The sequence below is a fragment of the Globicephala melas genome, chromosome 6, assembly GCF_963455315.2.
Source record: "Globicephala melas chromosome 6, mGloMel1.2, whole genome shotgun sequence".
In the NCBI taxonomy this organism is placed as follows: domain Eukaryota; kingdom Metazoa; phylum Chordata; class Mammalia; order Artiodactyla; family Delphinidae; genus Globicephala; species Globicephala melas.
The window spans coordinates 114,993,720-115,015,451 of NC_083319.1; the positions used below are offsets into that span (position 1 = coordinate 114,993,720).

Below are 21,732 nucleotides of genomic sequence, written 5' to 3' on the forward strand. Positions count from 1 at the left end.
ATCTTTTGAAATTTCCGTATTTCTAGTTGTGGCCTTTTCTGTTTAGAGAAGTCCCTTTAACATTGATTTTAAACTTATTTCATGGTGCTGAACTCTTTTAGCAATTGTTCGTCTGTAAAACTCTTTATCTCTCCTTCCAGTCTGAATGATAGCTTTGCTGGGTAGAATATTCTTGGTTTTAAGTTTTTCTCTTTCATCACTTTGAATATATTTTGCCCTTCCCTTCTGGCCTGCAACATTTCTGCTGAAAAGTCAGTTGGTAGACTTCTGGGATTTCCCTTATATATAACTAGCTGCTTTTCTCTTGTTGCTTTTTTAAAAAAGTAAATTTATTTATTTATTTGGCTGTGGTGGTTCTTCGTTGCTGCGTGCGGGCTTTCTCTAGTTGTGGTGAGCAGAGGCTACTCTTCATTGTGATGTGAGGGCTTCTCATTGTGGTGGCTTCTCTTGTTGCAGAGCATGGGCTCTAGGTGCGTGGGTTTCAGTAGTTGTGGCACATGGGCTCAGTAGTTGTGGCTCATGGGCTCTAGAGTGCAGGATCAGTAGTTGTGGTGCATGGGCTTTGTTGCTCCATGGCATGTGGTATCTTCCCGGACCAGGGCTCAAACCCGTGTCCCCTGCATTGGCAGGCGGATTCTTAACCACTGCACCACCAGGGAAGTCCCCGTCTTGTTGCTTATCTTTAATTTTTCCCATTTTAATTACAATGTGTCTTGGCGTGGACCTCCTTGGGTTTATTTTGTTTGGGACTCTCCATCGCTCCTGGTTCTGGATGTCTGTTTCCTTCCCTAGATTACAGAGTTTTTCAGGTATTATTTCTTTAAATAAATTCCCTGCCCCTTTCTTTCTCTCTTCTCCTTCTGGGACCCCTACAGTGCGAATGTTAGCATGCTTGATGTTGTTTCAGTGGTCTCTTAAACTATCCTCATTTTTTTAAATTCGCTTTTCTTTTTTCTGTAGTGATTGGGTGATTTCCGCTACTCTGTCTTCCAGTTGGCTGGTCTGTCCCTCTGCATCATTTAATCTAATATTGATTCCGTTTAGTGTATTTTTTATTTCAGGGATTGTATTCTTCAGCTTTGTTTGGGTCTTCTTTGTATTTTCTAACTCTTTGTTAATCTTCTCACCCTGTTCATGCATTCTTCTCCCAAGGTTGTTGAGCATCTTTATGATCATTACCTTGATCTCTTTATTAGGCAGGTTGTTTATCTTCACCTTGCTTAGTTCTTCTTGGGTCTTGTTCCTTTGTTTCAAATATATTCCTCTATCATCTCATTTTGCCTACTTTTCTTTGTTTATTTCTGTGTATCAGGTAGGTGCACTACATTTCCTGATCTTAGAGGAGTGGCCTTTAGTAGGAGGCATCCTATGCCTCCCAGCAGTGCACTCCCCTCTGGTCACCAGAGCTACAGGCTCTGGAGGTGGCCCCTGTGTGGGCTGAGTGGACTTTTCTGTTGTGGTAGGGCCAACTTCTGTGAGCAGTCTGGTAGGTGGGGTGGCTCCCCACTCTGTAAACCACCATGACCTGCATCCTGCTGTGGCGGCCGCCAGCTGTTTGTAGAGGTTAGCCCAGGGTCTTCCTTCTCCACCATGTTCCTACTCTGTCTTCTTGTAAAATGTCTGAATTATTGCATTTTCAATTTAAGTAGATGACCCTCATGTCACATATATTGTACTTCGTATTAATACAAAATATTTGCAGGGGGTTTCAATCTGCCTCTATTTTATATTCACTAAAGAAATATATTGAATGCTGGGTAACACTGGCAGATATAGTTTTGAGAAAGGTGTAAATATATTCTTCTCCAAGAATCCACAGGCTATACAACCTGTACATAAATACTGTGATAAAAGGCGAGGACAAAGGAGTGCCATGAAAACGATGGAGATTAAGTTCTATGGCAGTTCAGGAGGAAATGGGATGAGTTAGCCTTTGGTACCGACCAAAGATTACATATTGAGATAGAAGCATGAGGAACAAAGACAGAGCAAGGAACCTGATCAAATTAGTAGCATTGGGCTTCCCTGGTGGCACAGTGGTTGAGAGTCCGCCTACCGATGCAGGGGACACGGGTTCGTGCCCCGGTCCAGGAAGATCCCACATACCGCGGAGCGGCTGGGCCCGTGAGCCATGGCCACTGAGACTGCGCATCCGGAGCCTGTGCTCCGCAACGGGAGAGGCCACAACAGTTAGAGGCCCGCGTACCGCAAAAAAAAAAAAAAAAAAATTAGTAGCATTAAGATTTCACAAGGAGTTTAATAAAATACGGAGACTCCCAAATTCTGAGAGGAATGTTTATATTGATGCTGTCAGACTGCCTCGCAGATGCTAATAACTACATATTTGGCATTAAATTGGATCTGAAGTGGCCGGTGGGTGTGTTGGAAGAAATCACATTCAATTAAGAGGTATCTATCAAGTGCTTTGCCCACATGTGCGTTGGGCTAGATGCTACAGGAATACAGATAAGTATGTATTTTCTGTTGCTACATAATTATTAATGCCCAAATAAAAATATGCTAAAAGAATTGTTACTAAAGAGTTGTTACTCCTGGCTTAGTTCCATTTATGGGCTGTAAGCTGAAGAGAGTATACTTTGTTGTGATATCATTCCCAAGGTACATGTAAAAGGAAAACATAGTGATGACAAAATGGGGTGGTACAGATCACTCTTACTTGGTAAACTGGGCCAACACCTAACCATAGACAACAGATCTCTGAAGGGCTGTAGTGAGCACGTCTGTGGAGAATTCCTACCCTGATTCCTCTGCCTATGACCGTATAACTTGAAAGATTTTATGTTTGGAGCTACTAGCCATAAAAGGAAAGAGAATAATTTATTTGTGACACTTCTCCTAAAAGTTACCTTTTTTCTTAGTGTCTTCAAACTACCTGTGAGAGGAAAGTTAGGGACTTCCCCGGCTGTCCAGTGGTTAAGACTTCGCCTTCCAATGCAGGGGGTTCGATCCCTGGTCAGGGAGCCAAGATCCCACATGCCTCACGGCCAAAAAACCGAAACATAAAACAGACGCAGTATTGTAACAAAAATTCAATGAAGACTTTAAAAATGGTCCATGTCAAAAAAATCTTCCAAGAAAAAAAAAGGTAAATTCAAATTCAACTTTTAAGTTTTCTCCCAAGCTTTACCTCCATTGCAGGAGAGATTACTCTGTGATTCCCATTTATGGTTATTTCTTGACAAGTTTGGGTCCACGGCATACTGGACCTCAGTCATGGGTGGGGAGAAAGTCTGGTTTCACCCCAGACACATGAAATGTTGAAGGTAGAGCACCAGGACTTTCTAGCTGATTCGTGTAGATTCTCTCAAGGTCTGTGTCCAGACTCCTCCCCCTCTTACGCTGCTGGCTGTACCCCCATCTGGTACAGGCGTGCACACACACACCCCCACCTTGTGAATGCTGCTCAGAGGTAGGGCCTAAGCCTGGGGACGGTGCCGTGGGGACCACGCTCCCTGGGGTGCAGTGCCTTTCCCTCTGACCTCCGAGTGGAGGACCTGCCACCTGCATGAGTAAACTGAAAAACCACAGAGGAGAGCAGCTAGACTCTTGAAACTTTAAAAGGCAGTCTTTTGTATGATATCGCTCACCCATTTTAGGGTCAGAAGAAGAAATCAGTGCGTCTGGTTGATGGATTTATTCTTGAAACCTGCCCAAGTATGGCTGCCAGATGATTCAGTGCTCTGTATCTGTTTAGTGGAGCAGACATAGCAATCTAGCCATGGACGCGCAGAGTTGGAAAATCAAGCCGCCCAAGAGAAATGCTGCCTTAGGGCGTATGTGAATGCAGCTCAGTTACTTTTCATTGACATAATAACGGGCAAGGTACTCTTTCCGCTAATCTGTCCTCAAGTCTTCTCCACTAGCACGTACATCTCATGAGGAGAGGTGCTGTGTTCCACCCCTGGAAGAGTGCTTCTGCAGGCCAGCAGTATGAGGACCAGCTGGAAAGTGTTAGGAGCGTGTCAGGACTAGAAATGCGAGTTCTTGTGCCCCTACCCCACCTACTCTGGCAGAACAATTTGTGTTTTAACAGACCCTCCAGGTGATTCTAAGCATGACGTTCCTGCACGTGGTAGATGCAGATCAGGACTTGTTGAAGGACCGAAGGGAAGGGAAGTGCAGAGCAGTGGCAGGGAGTAGGGATCGCGTTTCTGGTTTTTCCCCCGTGTGTATGCAAAATACCGACGAAAGGCACTTCTCTTACAGCAAGGGTTTTGGGGATGTATACAAGGAATAACTGGCCTGACTTAGTAAGACACATAGTTTGCTCTACGTGGGAAAATGCTGGTTAAAATCTCAGCGTGATCGAGAGCCGAGTCTAACCTGTGTCCTCAGTGAGCATGTGCTCCGGGCGAGAACACACTTGCTTTGTACAGGTAGGCAGCCGTTGAGCGCTTGTCTCATTATTTGTGTGTTATGGGTGGTTGTGAACTCGGATGTCATTTCTTTTGATTTTGTGAATGCGTGTTTTTAACTTCTAAAAGATCGTTATGCCACATTTCTCAAACAGTGGGTGGTAAGTGTATAAAGATTTGCCTGAGCGCCCAGAGCCAGTGACCGGCTGGTGGCACCTGAGGGTCAGCCAGCCTCATTCTGTGGCTGCTACCGTGTGTCTTCTGTGCGGTCTAGTCAGCTCTGTCAGCGACTCGTGTGGTCTTTTCAGTTTGTGGAATCCTCTTTGCTACGTAGCTGCAAATGGAAGGCACGTTTGCTGCGTCTGAAATTTTCCAGCGTATCTCTCCCTTCAGTCCTCACCTTCCCATTTACACAATTGTTTCAGCAACACAGTTTGATAACATAATTTTTTTAGGAATTCAATTCTTAAGTTATACCCAAATAGCATGTAATATGCTAACTAGAATGCACAGTGTGCAAATACTATTGACAGAAATATTGAAATGAATTGTAGCTGATGGCGAGACCATATGTCTTTTATAACTTTTCCTATTAGAGTCAGAAAATCCAATTTTTTGAAAGTATTTAGGTATTTCTTAATTCTGCTCAGTGAACAGAGCTGAGCAAACAGTACCAATCCTAATCTGTTAGTTAAATCAGGATTTAGACAATGGAAAATAGATTATATTTGTGTTCCAAATAAATCACATCTTTATTCAGAGCAGGGTGTGGACAGATTACCCTGGTAAAGTGCTGCTGGGGAACAGAGTGAGTGTCAGAAACCTCTTCTGGCCCCAAGAATTGGCACAAAATGGAGCTTGAATGCACTGAGACTTCTAACATCCTTTGCTCTGCTGATAGAGGACGGTTCTGTCCTTGTTTGGGGAGGGAAGGTTTGTTTATGAGTAAGTTCAGTGCACCCACAAGCTCCGAAAAAGACATAGTCCTCTGAAAGAGTAGTCTCTCATATTAGAGGACCTCGGCATGTGGAAAACATTTTACACTGCGTAATATTTAAATTTCATCTATATGTTAGGAAACTGATGTGAATAATTTAGAAAATGGCCTTATCCTCATTCTTACAGTAAAATAATTCTTCTATTATATTACATTTGACCTTGAATTTCTCATATTGCTGGTTTTATTTTAGTGCCTCTCCTATCAGTGTTTCGTGTACTGTATAAATAAAACTATACAGTTTAATTTTTAGAAATACTAGCAACCTATTTCAATATCCAACTGGATAAAATTTAAAATACCTCATAGAATTTTAGATTTTCTTTCGCGGGAAGGGGGTGGAGGTTGTGACTTTGGAGATGATCTAAGCTCTTTATTTTGTAAAAGAAAGAAAAAACAACTTATAAAAATAAAAAGTAACCAACCCAGAGATTGAGGTTGGAACCCAAATCTATCTACATCTAGTCCAAAGATATTTCCACTAATTCAGATTTTTAGAAGCAGACTGTATACTTCTTTTTTTTACAGTTACGTATGTTTTCAAATCTACCATAAAATTTCACGATCATGATTTTTGCTGTATTTCGAGTCTTTACTTCATTGTGTCACAGCGGGCTCCACAAAGTGCATACCTCTTTCCTTTTCCCTAAAATAAATTCCAGATTGTTTAGCTTCACAGTCAAGGTTCTTAAAAGTCCAGGCCCCACCCGTATTGCAACATTATTGCATAGAACTTTCATCCCATTCAAATCTGTTTACTGTTATTAAAACATAGCAAATCAGCCACCATGGATGCCACCTCACACCCATTGGAATGACTGCTGCTGCAAAAAAAGAAAAAAAAAATACAAATTTTGGTGAGGATGTGGGGAAATTGGAAACTGGAAGTTGGTGGTGGGAATGTAAATTGGTGCAGCTGCTGCGGAAAAGGGTATGGAGGTTCCTCAAAAAATTAAAAATAGAACCACCTGTGATCCAGCAGTTCCACTTTGGGCATATTCCCAAAAGAATTTAAAGCAAGGTCTGAAAGAGATATTTGTACACCCGTGTTCACAGCAGCATCGTTCACGATGGCCAGGAGGTGGAAGCAACCCAGGTGACCATTGACAGATGAATGAATAAACACAATGTGGTTTATACAAATAATGGAACATTATTCATCAGTTAAAAAGAAGGAGGTTCTGATGCAGGCTACAACACAGATGACGCTTGAAGACATTTTGCTGAGCGAGATAACCCATCCCAAAGAGACAGATACTGCCTTGACCCACTAACATGAAGTGGCTGGAGCATGGACATAGAGAAAGTAGATAGCGGGCTCCAGGGCTGGGGGTGGCGGTCCTAGTGATTAACGAGGATGAGTTTACAGATTTGCACGGTGACAGCATTTTGGAGATCTGTTCCTCAGCAGTGTAAATGTACTTAACACTACTGACCTGTAAACTTAAAAATGGTTAAGATGTTAAATTTTGTGTGTATTTTTCCACCATTTTTAAAAATAACAAATGAATAGATATCTTTTTAATGTTGTATCTGTGTCTGAATGAGGGCTCTTTAACATTCCTGCCCTTTCACGAAGCTTTCTCTGAGAAAACAGGTATTGAAAGTTCTTCCACTAATTGTGTATGTGATTAGTGGTCTCTCCTGTGGGGGACACACAGCCCAGTGTGCGTAGAACAACCCACTGCAATAATACAGAACACGCAGTTTTGCAATTTCATTTATTTTATATTTTTACTAAGGCAGCAGTTACCATCGCCTTAATATGAACTATTCAGCTTGACAGGTGTCTGTGCACATATGGTTAAATTTGAATCTCATGTATAGAAACAGGCAGAACGGATACAGAAGTTTGGTGAGGCCGAGAACAGCCCTGCGTATCGGTTGTTTACACCGGCTCTCAGGCTCACCTTGAAAAACCCGTGTCTCACTTCCGCCGTCAAGGTATAGCCTCCACGGCGACAGGGCCTGTGCTTTAGGTGCTTGCATATTTCTAATTCTGTACCTGTGTGAAGTTTTTTACAATCTTGATAAATGTTGACCTCTTAACTTAGGCCATTTCTTGAGTCCTCAAAAAAAACGCAGCCTGTGTCTGTGCTGATGGTAACTACAGAAGAGCAAGTGAGGACGTGTTACTCTGCCTTTTGGAAGAGGAGGACCCCGGGGACCCGGTCAGCAGTGACCTGTGTCACAGTGTGGGGAGCGAGACGCCCTTGGGAGCAACAGCACCAGGACAAAGGGGGACAGCAGCCTGCAGGGCGCGACATTCCGCCCTGAACCCAGCAGGCGCCCCAACTCCCCACGCGCCACCGGGAGCCCATCGTGCACCCCCGCCTCCCCGCGCGCCCCCGGGAGCCCACCGTGCACCCCCCCCCCCCGCGCGCCCCTGGGAGCCCACCGTGCGGGCTGGAATGGCATCTCCTGTTTGCGGCCCTGCACAAGGGCAGTAGTGTAGCCGCCTTCCTTCAGAACAAACACAGATATCGAGTGTGAGGGTGCTTTTCATCCACCTGCTGGTTTTGAGGTCAAGTGCTCCTTTGAGAAAGTGTCAGCCTGGAACACTCAGCTTACAGCGGTCCCCACGTGGTTCAAACCGGAGCGCTCTCCTAGCGTGCTCAAGGAAGCATTTGTGTTGACCTGAGTCTTTGTGTTGTATTTCACGTCTCAGAGCATTACAGAACATCACTGTGTAACAGGAAGAATTCTGCCCGCCTTAGGGCCGGACAGTTCAGGAAGCTGCAGACCCTGGCAGGGAGGGAATGGCGCGCAGGCGTTGGAACTTGTTTTCCCTTGTTTTTTTTTTTTTTTTTCAAGAGTCAAATAAATACAAGTTCTCTGGGTCTTTCCCAGGCCTGTACTGGTGCATCTATGCTGCTGTCATTTTGAAGAGTTAAGTGAGCAAAACTCTACTCTGTTTTCCAGCAGTTTGTTAACTTTTAGTTTGAATTTTTATTTTTTTTTTGGCTGCGTTGGGTCCTCCTTGCTGTGCCTGGGCTTTCTCTAGTTGCCTCGACTGGGGGCTACTCTTCCTTGCGATGAGCGGGCTTCTCATTATGGCGGCTTCTCTTATTGTGGAGCACCAGCTCTAGGTGTGTGCAGGGTTTAGTAGTTGCAGCACGTGGGCTCAGTAGTTGTGGCGTGGGTTCTAGCACGCAGGCTCAGTATTTGTGGAGCACAGGCTTAGTTGCTCCGCGGCATGTGAGATCTTCCCAGACCATGGCTCGAACCCGTGTCCCCTGCATTGGTAGGCGGGTTTTTAACCACTGTATCACCAGAGAAGTCCCATAACAGATTATTTTTTAATTTTTTTATGGAAAGCTGAAAAAAATGACAAAATACTGTTAATGTTGGGATATGAGTAGCTGAATGCTTGTTATATTTTGCTTACACTGTTTTGTGGTTAAAACTCCCAGGAAAAAGCAAAACTCAAAAAGCTGAGGAGAACTGAGTTAGCTGTGATGCCAGATTCAGGATACAGGGGGTCATCACTTCAGCTACTCTTCTTTACTAGATGCAGACAACCTGAGAGAAGAGCCAAGAACATAGCTTACAGTGAAGTGTCACTGGGCTTAGATTGAGAGTTAGCATAAGAGTACACTTTCCTTAAGGCATTGCAAAGGATTCAGTAATGAATCAGCCTTCTTTGCAGGAATATTTATATTGTATCAAGAATTTCCTCTGGTTGATGAATAAAGGATAAACAGTGTTTAAAATCCACAAAGGCATAGCTTGCTGAAGCCAACCGTAGAACAACTGCAAGGTAACTAACAAATTATTTAAGAAATAGTTACACAGGAAGAGAACAGAGAAAGTTTCCATATGGATAATTGAGAAATGAAGCCTGGTTTCACATTGGCTGTTCCGTTTTGGCCCTTTTTGAATAGTTTAAGACACAACATTAAAAAATAACCTCCAATGTTGAAAAAATATATAAAGGAATTGTTTTCTTTCCTTAGGTAACTCCTACTTGAATATTATCCTTCATGTTTTCAAGGGAATGCTGAAATTACTGTTGACATTATAAGTGTTCTTGGTTTCCTGAATTCTGAAAATAGAATGGACAAGAATTTTTGGACATTATAAATAATATTTTATAGAAGTTTAAAGTATAGGGAGAAATAATCTCAGTATGGATGATTTTTAGTTCCACATGTCCTAAGGTGTAAATTAATGTAGCCAGTTAGTTCAGAAGCCTTTCCTATCCTACATCTCCAACAGTTTTATATTATAGATAAATGAATGACATCATTATTGGTGATCACATATAAACATAATGGCAAATAAACAGAAAACTATTCTTATTATTTATTTATACACTGAAAATTCAGATTTGCCATGTTTGCCATATTGATGGTAAATCTTTGTAGGTCTTGTTTAGAAAGAATGAAACTGTCCTAATGTACCCAGAAAAGGGTTGGGCTACTAAAAAAACAGAGGTGTCTTTATAGAACTATGCTTGAGAAATCAGAGTACAGTAAAGGTGCCGATTGATAGAAACATGGTCAAACATTTCTGGTTAACAGGAGGATTTAGAGGGAAGGGGAAGGAAAGACAAGGCGTAGATACCTAACCAAACATATTCTCAGGCTGAGAATGGAATTCTCTGGTCACTTACGTGTTTTGAAAATGAGTAATTCATTTCCTAGACCTTTTTGTTTGTTTCATCTTGTGTTTTGTATTTTCTTGTCTAGCAAAGTAGGTACTTTTTTATTGAAGTATAATTAATTTACAATATTGTGTTAGTTTCAGGTGTACAGCAAAGTGATTTGGTTATACATGTATATATCTATATATTTTTTGATTCTATTCCATTATACTTTATTACAAGATACTGAATACAGTTCCCTGTGCTACACAATAAATCCTTGCTGATTATTTTATACATGGTAATGTGCATCTGTTAACCCCCTACTCTCAATTTATCCCCCCCACCCCCTTTCCCCTTTGGTAACCATAAGTTTGTTTTCTATGTCTGTGTATCTGTTTCTGTTTTGTAAATAAGTTCATTTGTATCTTTTTTTTTCTGAGATTCCACATATAAGTGATATCATATGATATTTTGTCTTTCTCTGACTGACTTCACTTAGTATGATAATCTCTAGGTCCATCCATGTTGCTAATATACATATATATGACATGTCACATCTTCTTTATCCATTCATCTATCTATAGACACTTAGGTTGCATCCGTGTCATGGCTATTGTAGCATTGAACATTGGGGTGCATGTATCTTTTCAAATTATGGTTTTCTCCAGGTATATGCCCAGGAGTGGCATTGCTGGATCATATGACAACTCTAGTTTTTTAAGGAATCTCCATCCTGTTCTCCGTAGTAGCTGCACCAATTTACATTCCCACCAACAGTGTAGGCAGGTTCGCTTTTCTCCACACCCTCTCCAGCATTTATTATTGTAGACTCATTGATGATGGCCATTCTGACTGGTGTGAGGTGATACCTCATTGCAGTTTTGATTTGCATTTCTGTGATAATTAGCAATGTTGAGCATCTTTTCACGTGTCTGTTGGCCATCTGTATGTCTTCTGTGGAGAAATGTCTGTTTGGGTCTTCCGTCCACTTTTTGATTTGGTGATTCGTTTGTTTGTTTTTGATATTAAGCTGTATGAGCTGTTTGTATATTTTGGAAATTAAACCATTGTCGCATCATTTGCAGATATTTTCTCCCAGTCCATAGGTTGTCATTTCGTTTAGTTTATGGTTTCCTTTGGTGTACAAAAGCTTATAAATTTGATTAGGTCCCATTTGGTTTTTGTTTTGTTTTGTTTGTTTTTTATTTCTTTTGCTTTGGGAGACCGGTCTAAGAAAATATTGCTACAATTTATGTCAGAGAATGTTTTGCCTATGTTCTCTTCTAGGAGTTTTACGGTGCATGTCTAATATTTAAGTCTTTAAGCCATTTTTGAGTTTATTTCTGTGTATGGTGAGAGGGTATGTTCTAACTATATTGATTTACATGAAGACATCCAGCTTTCCCAATACCACTTGCTGAAGAGACTGTCCTTTCCCCATTGTATATTCTCGCCTCTTTTATCAAAGATTGATAAACCATAGGAATGTGGGCTTATTTCGGGGCTCTCTGTTCTGTTCCATTGATTTATATGTGTGTGTTTTGTGCCATTACCACCCTGTTTTGATTCCTGTAGCTTTGTAGTATTGTCTGAAGTCTGGAAGGGTAATGCATCCAGCTTTCTTTTTTACCTCAGGATTGCTTTGGCAATTCTGGGTCTTTTGTGGTTCCATATAATTTTTAGGATTATTTGTTCTAGTTCTGTGAAAAATGTCATGGGTAGTTTGATAGGGATCACATGAAATCTGTAGATTGCTTTGGGTAGTATGGCCATTTTAACTATATTAATTCTTCCAATCCAAGAGCATGGGATATCTTTCCATGTCCTTGAATCAACTTTGATTTCCTTTATCAATGTTTTATATAGCTCTCAGCATATAAGTCTTTCAGCTCCTTGGTTAGGTTTAATCCTAGGTATTTTAAATGTGATTTTAAATAGGATTTTTTTTTTACTTTCTCTTTTTGATATTTTATTGTTAAAGTAAAGAAATGCAACAGATTTCTGAATACTGATCTGTATCCTGCTACCTTGCTGAATTCATTTATCAGTTCTAATAGGTTTTATGTGGAGTCTTTAGGGATTTCTATATATAGTATTATGTCATCTGCATATAATGACAATTTTACCTCTTCCCTTTTGACTTGGATACCTTTTTATTTCTTTTTCTTGTCTGATTGCTGTGGTTAGGACTTCCATTATGGTGTGGAATAGAAGTAGTGAGAGTGGGCATCCTTGTCTTTACCAAGAATTTAGCAGGCAGGCTTTCAGCTTTTCACCATTTAGTATTATGTTGACTGTGGGTTTGTCATAAATGGTTTTTATTATGTTGAGATATGTTTCGTCTATGCCCACTTTGGCAAGAGTTTTTATCATGAATGGATGTTGTATTTTTTTCAGATGGTTTTTTGGCATATGTGCAGATGATCATGTGGTTTTTCTTTTGTTGACGTGTATCACATTTATTGATTTGCATATTGATTTGCATATCATGAATCTAACTTCATCATGGTGTATGACCCTGGAATGAATTCAGCTTCAGCATAGTGTATGATCCTTTTTGTATGTTGTTCAGTTCAGTTTGCTAATATTTATTGAGAATGTTTTCATCTATATTCATTAAAGATACTGGCCTGTAGTTTTCTTTTTTGGTGGTGTCTTTGGTTTTCTTATCAGGGTGATAGTGGCTTCATAGAATGTCTTTGGGAGTGTTCCCTTCTCTTCAATCTTCTGGAAGAATTTGAGAAGTATAAATATAAATTCTTTTTTGTATGTTTGGTAGAATTCCCCAGTGAAGCCATTCGTTCCTGGAATTCTGTTTGCAGGGAGTTTTTGTTTGTTTGTTTTCATTACAGATTGTATTTCACTTCTAGTGCTCAGTCTGTTCAAGTTATCTGTTTCTTCTTGACTCAGTTTTGGCAGGCTGTGTTTCTAGAAACTTGTCTATTTTTTCTAGGTTGTCCATTTTATTGGCATATAACTTCATATTTTCTTATGGTATTTTGTATTTCTGTGGTATCAGTTGTTACTTCTCCTCTTTCATTTCTTATTTTGTTTATTTGGGTAATCTCTCATTTCTTCTTGGTAAGTCTGGCCAGAGGTTTTTCAGTTTTGTTTATCCTTTCAAAAAACAAGCTCTTGGTTTTATTGATTTTTTTTTCTGTTGTTTTTTATCTCTATTTTATTTGTTTCCTCTCTGATCTTTATTATTTTCTTCCTTCTGCTGAGTATAGGTTTTGTTTGCTTTTCTAATTCTTTTAGGTGGTAGGTTAGGTTGGGTGGTAGGCTAGGTCATTTGAGATTTTTCTTGTTTTTTGAGGAAGGCCTGTATTGTTATGACCTTCCTTCTTAGAACAACTTTTGCTGCACCCCATAGATTTTTTATGGTTGTGAGAGCAGGTACTTTTTGAAATACACTTGGATAAGAGATGCCAGAGAAGATCACCTCTTAGACTTATGTGAGAAGGTAGGACTTAAGTGTCTACTTAGGGTGTAGAAAGCCCCAAGATAAGGTTGATCTCACCAGAATTTTGGCACTTGAACATAGAGAAAAAGCCTGATAATCTGAACATTTAAGTTTTCCTTTAGCTCATCAGAGAGCTGTAGTAGCAAGGCAGTCAAATAATCTGAATTCCAAAGACAGACAGGACCTTCCACTGAACAGAGGCCACAGGGACTATTCCTTGAGAGAGAGAGGTTGAACTACCAGCAACAGGAGTTGGGAACTGTCCACATTCCCCAGGCCCAAGATAGGGCTGCAGGTTAGGCCCCAGACTAAGAGGGTCTACACTCACTGGTGCTCAGGAGAAAGCTGGGGCGTTTGGGGCAGGAGGTCTCAGGGCCCCCCATGGTGCAGGTGTGCTGCAGGGTGAAGCCCGGGCAGACACAGCCCAGTCTCTCCCCACAGGGGACACGCCCTGCCCCTGGAGAGCCATAAAGTCAGGTCACCCTCGCCCCAGGGCGTTGACTGCACAGCATCCTTCCCCAGCTGGTTTCCTTCTAGAGCTGAGACAGAAGTAAAATTGTCGGCAGGAGGAAAGGTAGGACACCTCTTGAGCAGAGGGACAATCAGAGCCAAGGTACTCCAGTAGAGGGTAGGTAACACTCACACCCGCAGCAGAATCACAGACAGAAGACACAGTTTGGCCACCACGGATGCTCAAGAGGACACACCCACAGGCCTAGGTGCCCTCAGCCTACTGAAGAGGTGGAACTAGTGGGCCACTGGTTGAGATGAAGTGAGATCATGAAACTTCAGTTAATTCAAAAGGCAGGAGAAAGAAGAATGGGGAATCAATGGGACAAGTAGAATATAACTAACACTATGTTAGGTTTAAATCCAGTCGTGTTGATACGTACAGTAAATGTAAATGTAACGCTAAATATATAGGCACCTAACAATGGAACTTTAACACACATGAAGCAAAATGGATAAAATTGAAAGGAAAAATAGATCTGCTCTATAGTTGAAGACTTCAACACCTGTCTCTCAGGCATCAATAGAACAGGCAGTCATAGAATCAGTAAGGTTACAGGAGACTTGAATGACACTGCTAACCAGCGTGATGTAATTGGGTTTATTGAACACACCACCTGCAAGAGCCCAGAGCACTTCACCCAGGCAACCTGCATCCTGGACCGTGCAACAAACTTCAGCAGATCTGAAATCACATGATGTATGTTATCAAAGAGAAATAGAAGTGAAATAGAACTGGATAGCAGAATGCTATATGGACAGTTCCAGAAATATTTGTAAAGTAGACCACACACTTAAATAAGCCATGGGTCAAAGTGGCAGTCATGCATGAAAGTAAAATAGTATTATTTATAAAATAGATAAGCAACAAGGATATATTGTAAAGCACAGGAAATTATACCCAGTATCTTGTAATAGCCTATAATGGAATATAATCTGTAAAAATTACTGAATCACTATGCTGTATACCTGAAACTAACACAGTATTATAAATAAGCTATACTTCAATTAAAAATAAAAATAAAATAGCTCTGGAATACAATAGACACTAAATAAATATCTGCTGAATAAATAAATCATGGTCAATAAATGTGTAAAAATATTTTGAATTGAGCCAACATGAAAGTATAATATGTCAAAACTTATGGGACTCCACTACAACAGTGTTAGAGGGAAATTTAAAGAATTGAAAATTATATTATAAAACAAGAAAAGGTTCAAATCAGTAGTCTAAGCATCTACTTTAAAAACCTAATAAAATAAGAGAAAACAATACAAAGCAAGCAGAAAGGAGGGAATCTTATCTCTTAAAGATTGTAAAGCAGCTATACTCCAATAAAAAAATAAATAAAAAGATAAGAGCCCACATAAATGAAATTAAAAACAAAAAAGTAGAACACACTAAAGAAACCAAAAAATACTTGAAAAGGTCAAGATAATAGACAAAACTATTCAGACCCGTCAAGAAAATAAGAGAGAAGACATACATTACTTTAGACATTATTTTATTTTATTTTATTTTATTTTCATATTTTATTTTATTTTTTTTTAACATCTTTATTGGGGTATAATTACTTTACAATGGTGTGTTAGTTTCTGCTTTATAACAAAGTGAATCAGTTATACATATACATATGTTCCCATATCTCTTCCCTCTTGCGTCTCCCTCCCTCCCACCCTCCCTATCCCACCCCTCCAGGCTGTCACAAAGCACCGAGCCAATATCCCTGTGCCATGCGGCTGCTTCCCACTAGCTATCTACCTTACTACGTTTGTTAGTGTGTATATGTCCATGACTCTCTCTCGCCCCGTCACAGCTCACCCTTCCCCCTCCCCATAACCTCAAGTCCGTTCTCTAGGAGGTCTGCGTCTTTATTCCTGCCTTACCCCTAGGTTCTTCATGACATTTTTTTCCTTAAATTCCATATATATGTGTTAGCATACTGTATTTGTCTTTTTCTTTCTGACTTACTTCACTGTGTATGACAGACTCTAGGTCTATCCACCTCATTACAAATAGCTCAATTTCGTTTCTTTTTATGGCTGAGTAATATTCCATTGTATATATGTGCCACATCTTCTTTATCCATTCATCCGATGATGGACACTTAGGTTGTTTCCATCTCCGGACTATTGTAAATAGAGCTACAATGAACATTTTGGTACATGACTCTTTTTGAATTATGGTTTTCTCAGGGTATATACCCAGTAGTGGGATTGCTGGGTCATATGGTAGTTCTATTTGTAGTTTTTTAAGGAACCTCCATACTGTTCTCCATAGTGGCTGAACCAATTCACATTCCCACCAGCAGTGCAAGAGGGTTCCCTTTTCTCCACACCCTCTCCAGCATTTATTGTTTGTAGATTTTCTGATGATGGCCATTCTGACTGGTGTGAGGCGATACCTCATTGTAGTTTTGATTTGCATTTCTCTAATGATTAATGATGTTGAGCATTCTTTCATGAGTTTGTTGGCAATCTGTGTATCTTCTTTGGAGAAATGTCTATTTAGGTCTTCTGCCCATTTTTGGATTGGGTTGTTTGTTTTTTTGTTGTTGAGCTTCATGAGCTGCTTGTAAATTTTGGAGATTAATCCTTTGTCGGTTGCTTCATTTGCAAATATTTTCTCCCATTCTGAGGGTTGTCTTTTGGTCTTGTTTATGGTTTCCTTTGCTGTGCAAAAGCTTTGAAGTTTCATTAGGTCCCATTTGTTTATTTTTGTTTTTATTTCCATTACTCTAGGCGGTGGGTCAGAAAGAATCTTGCTGTGATTTATGTCATAGAGTGTTCTGCCTATGTTTTCCTCTAAGAGTTTGATAGTTTCTGGCCTTATATTTAGGTCTTTAATCCATTTTGAGCTTATTTTTGTGTATGGTGTTAGGGAGTGTTCTAATTTCATTCTTTTACATGTACCTGTCCAGTTTTCGCAGCACCACTTATTGAAGAGGCTGTCCTTTTTCCACTGTACATTCCTGCCACCTTTATCAAAGATAAGGTGTCCATATGTGCATGGCTTTATCTCTGGGCTTTCTATCCTGTTCCATTGATCTATCTTTCTGTTTTTGTGCCAGTACCATACCGTCTTGATAACTGTAGCTTTGTAGTATAGTCTGAAGTCAGGGAGCCTGATTCCTCCAGTTCCTTTTTTTGTTCTCAAGATTGCTTTGGCTATTCGGGGTCTTTTGTGTTTCCATACAAATTGCGTCATTTTTTGTTCTAGTTCTGTGAAAAATGCCAGTGGTAGTTTGATAGGGATTGCATTGAATCTATAGATTGCTTTGGGTAGTAGAGTCATTTTCACAATGTTGATTCTTCCAATCCAAGAACATGGTATATGTCTCCATCTATTTGTATCATCTTTAATTTCTTTCATCAGTGTCTTATAATTTTCTGCATACAGGTCTTTTGTCTCCTTAGGTAGGTTTATTCCTAGATATTTTATTCTTTTTGTTGCAATGGTAAATGGGAGTGTTTTCTTGATTTCACTTTCAGATTTTTCATCATTAGTATATAGGAATGCCAGAGATTTCTGTGCATTAATTTTGTATCCTGCTACTTTACCAAATTCATTGATTAGCTCTAGTAGTTTTCTGGTAGCATCTTTAGGATTCTCTATGTGTAGGATCATGTCATCTGCAAACAGTGACAGCTTTACTTCTTCTTTTCCGATTTGGATTCCTTTTATTTCCTTCTCTTCTCTGATTGCTGTGGCTAAAACTTCCAAAACTATGTTGAATAAGAGTGGTGAGAGTGGGCACCCTTTAGACATTATTTTAAAAGATAATGGTTTGTCATGAAGAACTCATGCCAGTTAATTTGATAACTTAAATGAAGTAGATGAATAATTTCAAAGATACAGACCTAAGCTTACTCAGGAAGAAATTCACACCCTGAGTAGACCTATATTTTTTTTTCCTATATATTTTAAGGTAATTTAATTTATAATTTAAAACTTTCACACAAAGAAAACTCCAAGCCTAGATGACTTCACTGGCAAATTCTGAGAAACATATAAGGAAGACGTTCTACCCAAATCCCCCAGATAGTGGGAGAGGAAATATCGCATTCCAACTCATTTTATGAGGCTCACATTTATTGTGATAAAATTTAGTGCATTAAATGAAAACAACAAAACATAATGACCAAGATCAAAGATTTAAATAACTGGAGATATATGCCATGTTGGTGGGATTCGAGGCGCCCTGTTGCCAAACTACTATTTTTTTGTTTGTTTGTTTTTTGGGTTTTTTTTACACCTTTATTGGAGTATAATTGCTTTACAATGGTGTGTTAGTTTCTGCTTTATAACAAAGTGAATCAGTTATACATATACATATGTTCCCATGTCTCTTCCCTCTTGCGTCTCCCTCCCTCCCACCCTCCCTATCCCACCCCTCTAGGTGGGCACAAAGCACCGAGCTGATCTCCCTGTGCTATGCGGCTGCTTCACACTAGCTAGCTATTTTACGTTTCGTAGTGTATATATGTCCATGCCACTCTCTCACTTTGTCACAGCTTACCCTTCTCCCTCCCCGTATCCTCAAGTCCACTCTCTAGTAGGTCTGTATCTTTATTCCTGTCTTACCCCTAGGTTCTTCATGACATTTTTTTTCTTAGATTCCATATATATGTGTTAGCATACAGTATTTGTCTTTCTCTTTCTGACTTACTTCACTCTGTATGACAGACTCTAGGTCCATCCACCTCACTACAAATAACTCAACTTCGTTTCTTTTTATGGCAGAGTAATATTCCATTGTATATATGTGCCACATCTTCTTTATCCATTCATCCGATGGTGGACACTTAGGTTGCTTCCATCTCCTGGCTATTGTAAATAGAGCTGCAATGAACATTTTGGTACATGACTCTTTGAATTATGGTTTTCTCAGGGCATATGCCCAGTAGTGGGATTGCTGGGTCATATGGTAATTCTATTTTTAGTTTTTTAAGGAACCTCCATACTGTTCTCCATAGTTGCTGTACCAATTCACATTCCCACCAGCAGTGCAGGAGTGTTCTCTTTTCTCCACACCCTCTCCAGCATTTATTGTTTCTAGATTTTTTGATGATGGCCATTCTGACTGGTGTGAGATGATATCTCATTGTAGTTTTGATTTGCATTTCTCTAATGATTAATGATGTTGAGCATTCTTTCATGTGTTTGTTGGCACTCTGTATATCTTCTTTGGAGAAATGTCTATTTAGGTCTTCTGCCCATCTTTGGATTGGATTGTTTCCTTTTTTGTTACTGAGCTGCATGTGCTGCTTGTAAATTTTGGAGATTAATCCTTTGTCAGTTGCTTCATTTGCAAATATTTTCTCCCATTCTGAGGGTTGTCTTTTGGTCTTGTTTATGGTTTCCTTTGCTGTGCAAAAGCTTTGAAGTTTCATTAGGTCCCATTTGTTTATTTTTGTTTTTATTTCCATTACTCTAGGAGGTGGGTCAAAAAGGATCTTGCTGTGATTTATGTCATAGAGTGTTCTGCCTATGTTTTCCTCTAAGAGTTTGATAGTTTCTGGCCTTACATTTAGGTCTTTAATCCATTTTGAGCTTATTTTTGGGTATGGTGTTAGGGAGTGATCTAATCTCATACTTTTACATGTACCTGTCCAGTTTTCCCAGCACCACTTATTGAAGAGGCTGTCCTTTCTCCACTGTACATTCCTGCCACCTTTATCAAAGATAAGGTGTCATATGTGCATGGGTTTATCTCTGGACTTTCTATCCTGTTCCATTGATCTATCTTTCTGTTTGTGTGCCAGTACCATACTGTCTTGATTACTGTAGCTTTGTAGTAGAATCTGAAGTCAGGGAGCCTGATTCCTCCAGCTCTGTTTTTAGTTCTCAAGATTGCTTTGGCTACTCAGGGCCTTTTGTGTTTCCATACAAATTGTGAAATGTTTTGTTCTAGTTCTGTGAAAAATGCCAGTGGTAGTTTGATAGGGATTGCATTGAATCTGTAGATTGCTTGGGAGAGTAGAGTCATTTTCACAATGTTGATTCTTGCAATCCAAGAACATGGTATATCTCTCCATCTATTTCTATCATCTTTAATTTCTTTCATCAGTGTCTTATAATTTTCTGCATACAGGTCTTTTGTCTCCTTAGGTAGGTTTATTCCTAGGTATTTTATTCTTTTTGTTGCAGTAGTAAATGGGAGTGTTTTCTTAATTTCACTTTCAGATTTTTCATTGTTAGTGTATAGGAATGCCAGAGATTTCTGTGCATTAATTTTGTATCCTGCTACTTCACCAAATTCATTGATTAGGTCTAGTAGTTTTCTGGTAGCATCTTTAGGATTCTCTATGTATAGTATGATGTCATCTGCAAACAGTGACAGCTTTACTTCTTCTTTTCCAATTTGGACTCCTTTTATTTCATTTTCTTCCCTGAATGCTGCGGCTATAACTGCCAAAACTATGTTGAATAAGAGTGGTGAGAGTGGGCAGCCTTGTGTTTTTCCTGATCTTAGTGGAAATGCTTTCAGTTTTTCACCATTGAGGACGATGGTGGCTGTTGGTTTGTCACATATGGCCTTTATTCTGTTGAGGAAAGTTCCCTCTATGCCTATGTTCTGGAGGGTTTTTATGATAAATGGGTGTTGAATTTTGTCTAGAGCTTTCTCTGCATCTATTGAGATAACCATATGGTTTTTCTCCTTCAATTTGTTAATATGCTGTATCACATTGATTGATTTGTGTATATTGAAGAATCCTTGCATTCCTGGAATAAACCCCACTTGATCATGGTGTATGATCCTCTTAATATGCTGTGGGATTCTGTTTGCTAGTAGTTTGTTGAGGATTTTTGCATCTATGTTCATCAGTGATACTGACATGTAGTTTTCTTTCTTTGTGACATCCTTGTCTGGTTTTGGTATCAGGGTGATGATGGCCTCGTAGAATGAGTTTGGGAGTGTTCCTCCCTCTGCTATATTTTGGAAGAGTTTGAGAAGAATAGGTGTTAGCTCTTCTCTAAATGTTTGATAGAATTCGCCTGTGAAGCTATCTGGTCCTGGGCTTTTGTTTGTTGGAAGATTTTTAATCACAGTTTCAATTTTAGTGCTTGTGATTGGTCTGTTCATATTTTCTATTTCTTCCTGGTTCAGTCCCGGCAGGTTGTGCATTTCTAAGAATTTGTCCATTTCTTCCAGGTTGTCCATTTTACTGGCGTAGAGTTGCTTGTAGTAATCTCTCATGATCTTTTGTACTTCTGCAGTGTCAGTTGTTACTTCTCCTTTTTCATTTCTAATTCTACTGATTTGAGTCTTCTCCCTTTTTTTCTTGATGAGTCTGGCTAATGGTTTATTAATTTTGTTTATCTTCTCAAAGAACCAGCTTTTAGTTTTATTGATCTTTGCTATTGTTTCCTTCATTTCCTTTTCATTTATTTCTGATCTGATCTTTATGATGTATTTCCTTCTGCTAACTTTGGAGTTTTTGTTCTTCTTTCTCTAATTGCGTTAGGTGCAAGGTTGCGTTGTTTATTCGAGATGTTTCCTGTTTCTTAAGGTAGGATTGTATTGCTATAAACTTTCCTCTTAGAACTGCTTTTGCTGCATCCCATAGGTTTTGGGTCGTCGTGTCTCCATTGTCATTTGTTTCTAGGTATTTTTTGATTTCCTTTTTGATTTCTTCAGTGATCACTTCATTATTAAGTAGTGTATTGTGTAGCCTCCATGTGTTTGTATTTTTTACAGATCTTTTCCTGTAATTGATATCTAGTCTCATAGCATTGTGGTCGGAAAAGATACTTATTACAATTTCAGTTTTCTTAAATTTACCAAGGCTTGAT

General features: G+C 39.6%; 1 protein-coding gene across 2 annotated transcripts in view; it reads left to right on the top strand.

The window, feature by feature from the left end:
- Positions 1 to 21,732, top strand: part of SPOCK3 (SPARC (osteonectin), cwcv and kazal like domains proteoglycan 3) — a 436,458-nt gene that overhangs the window by 319,589 nt on the left and 95,137 nt on the right. The window lies entirely within an intron of this gene.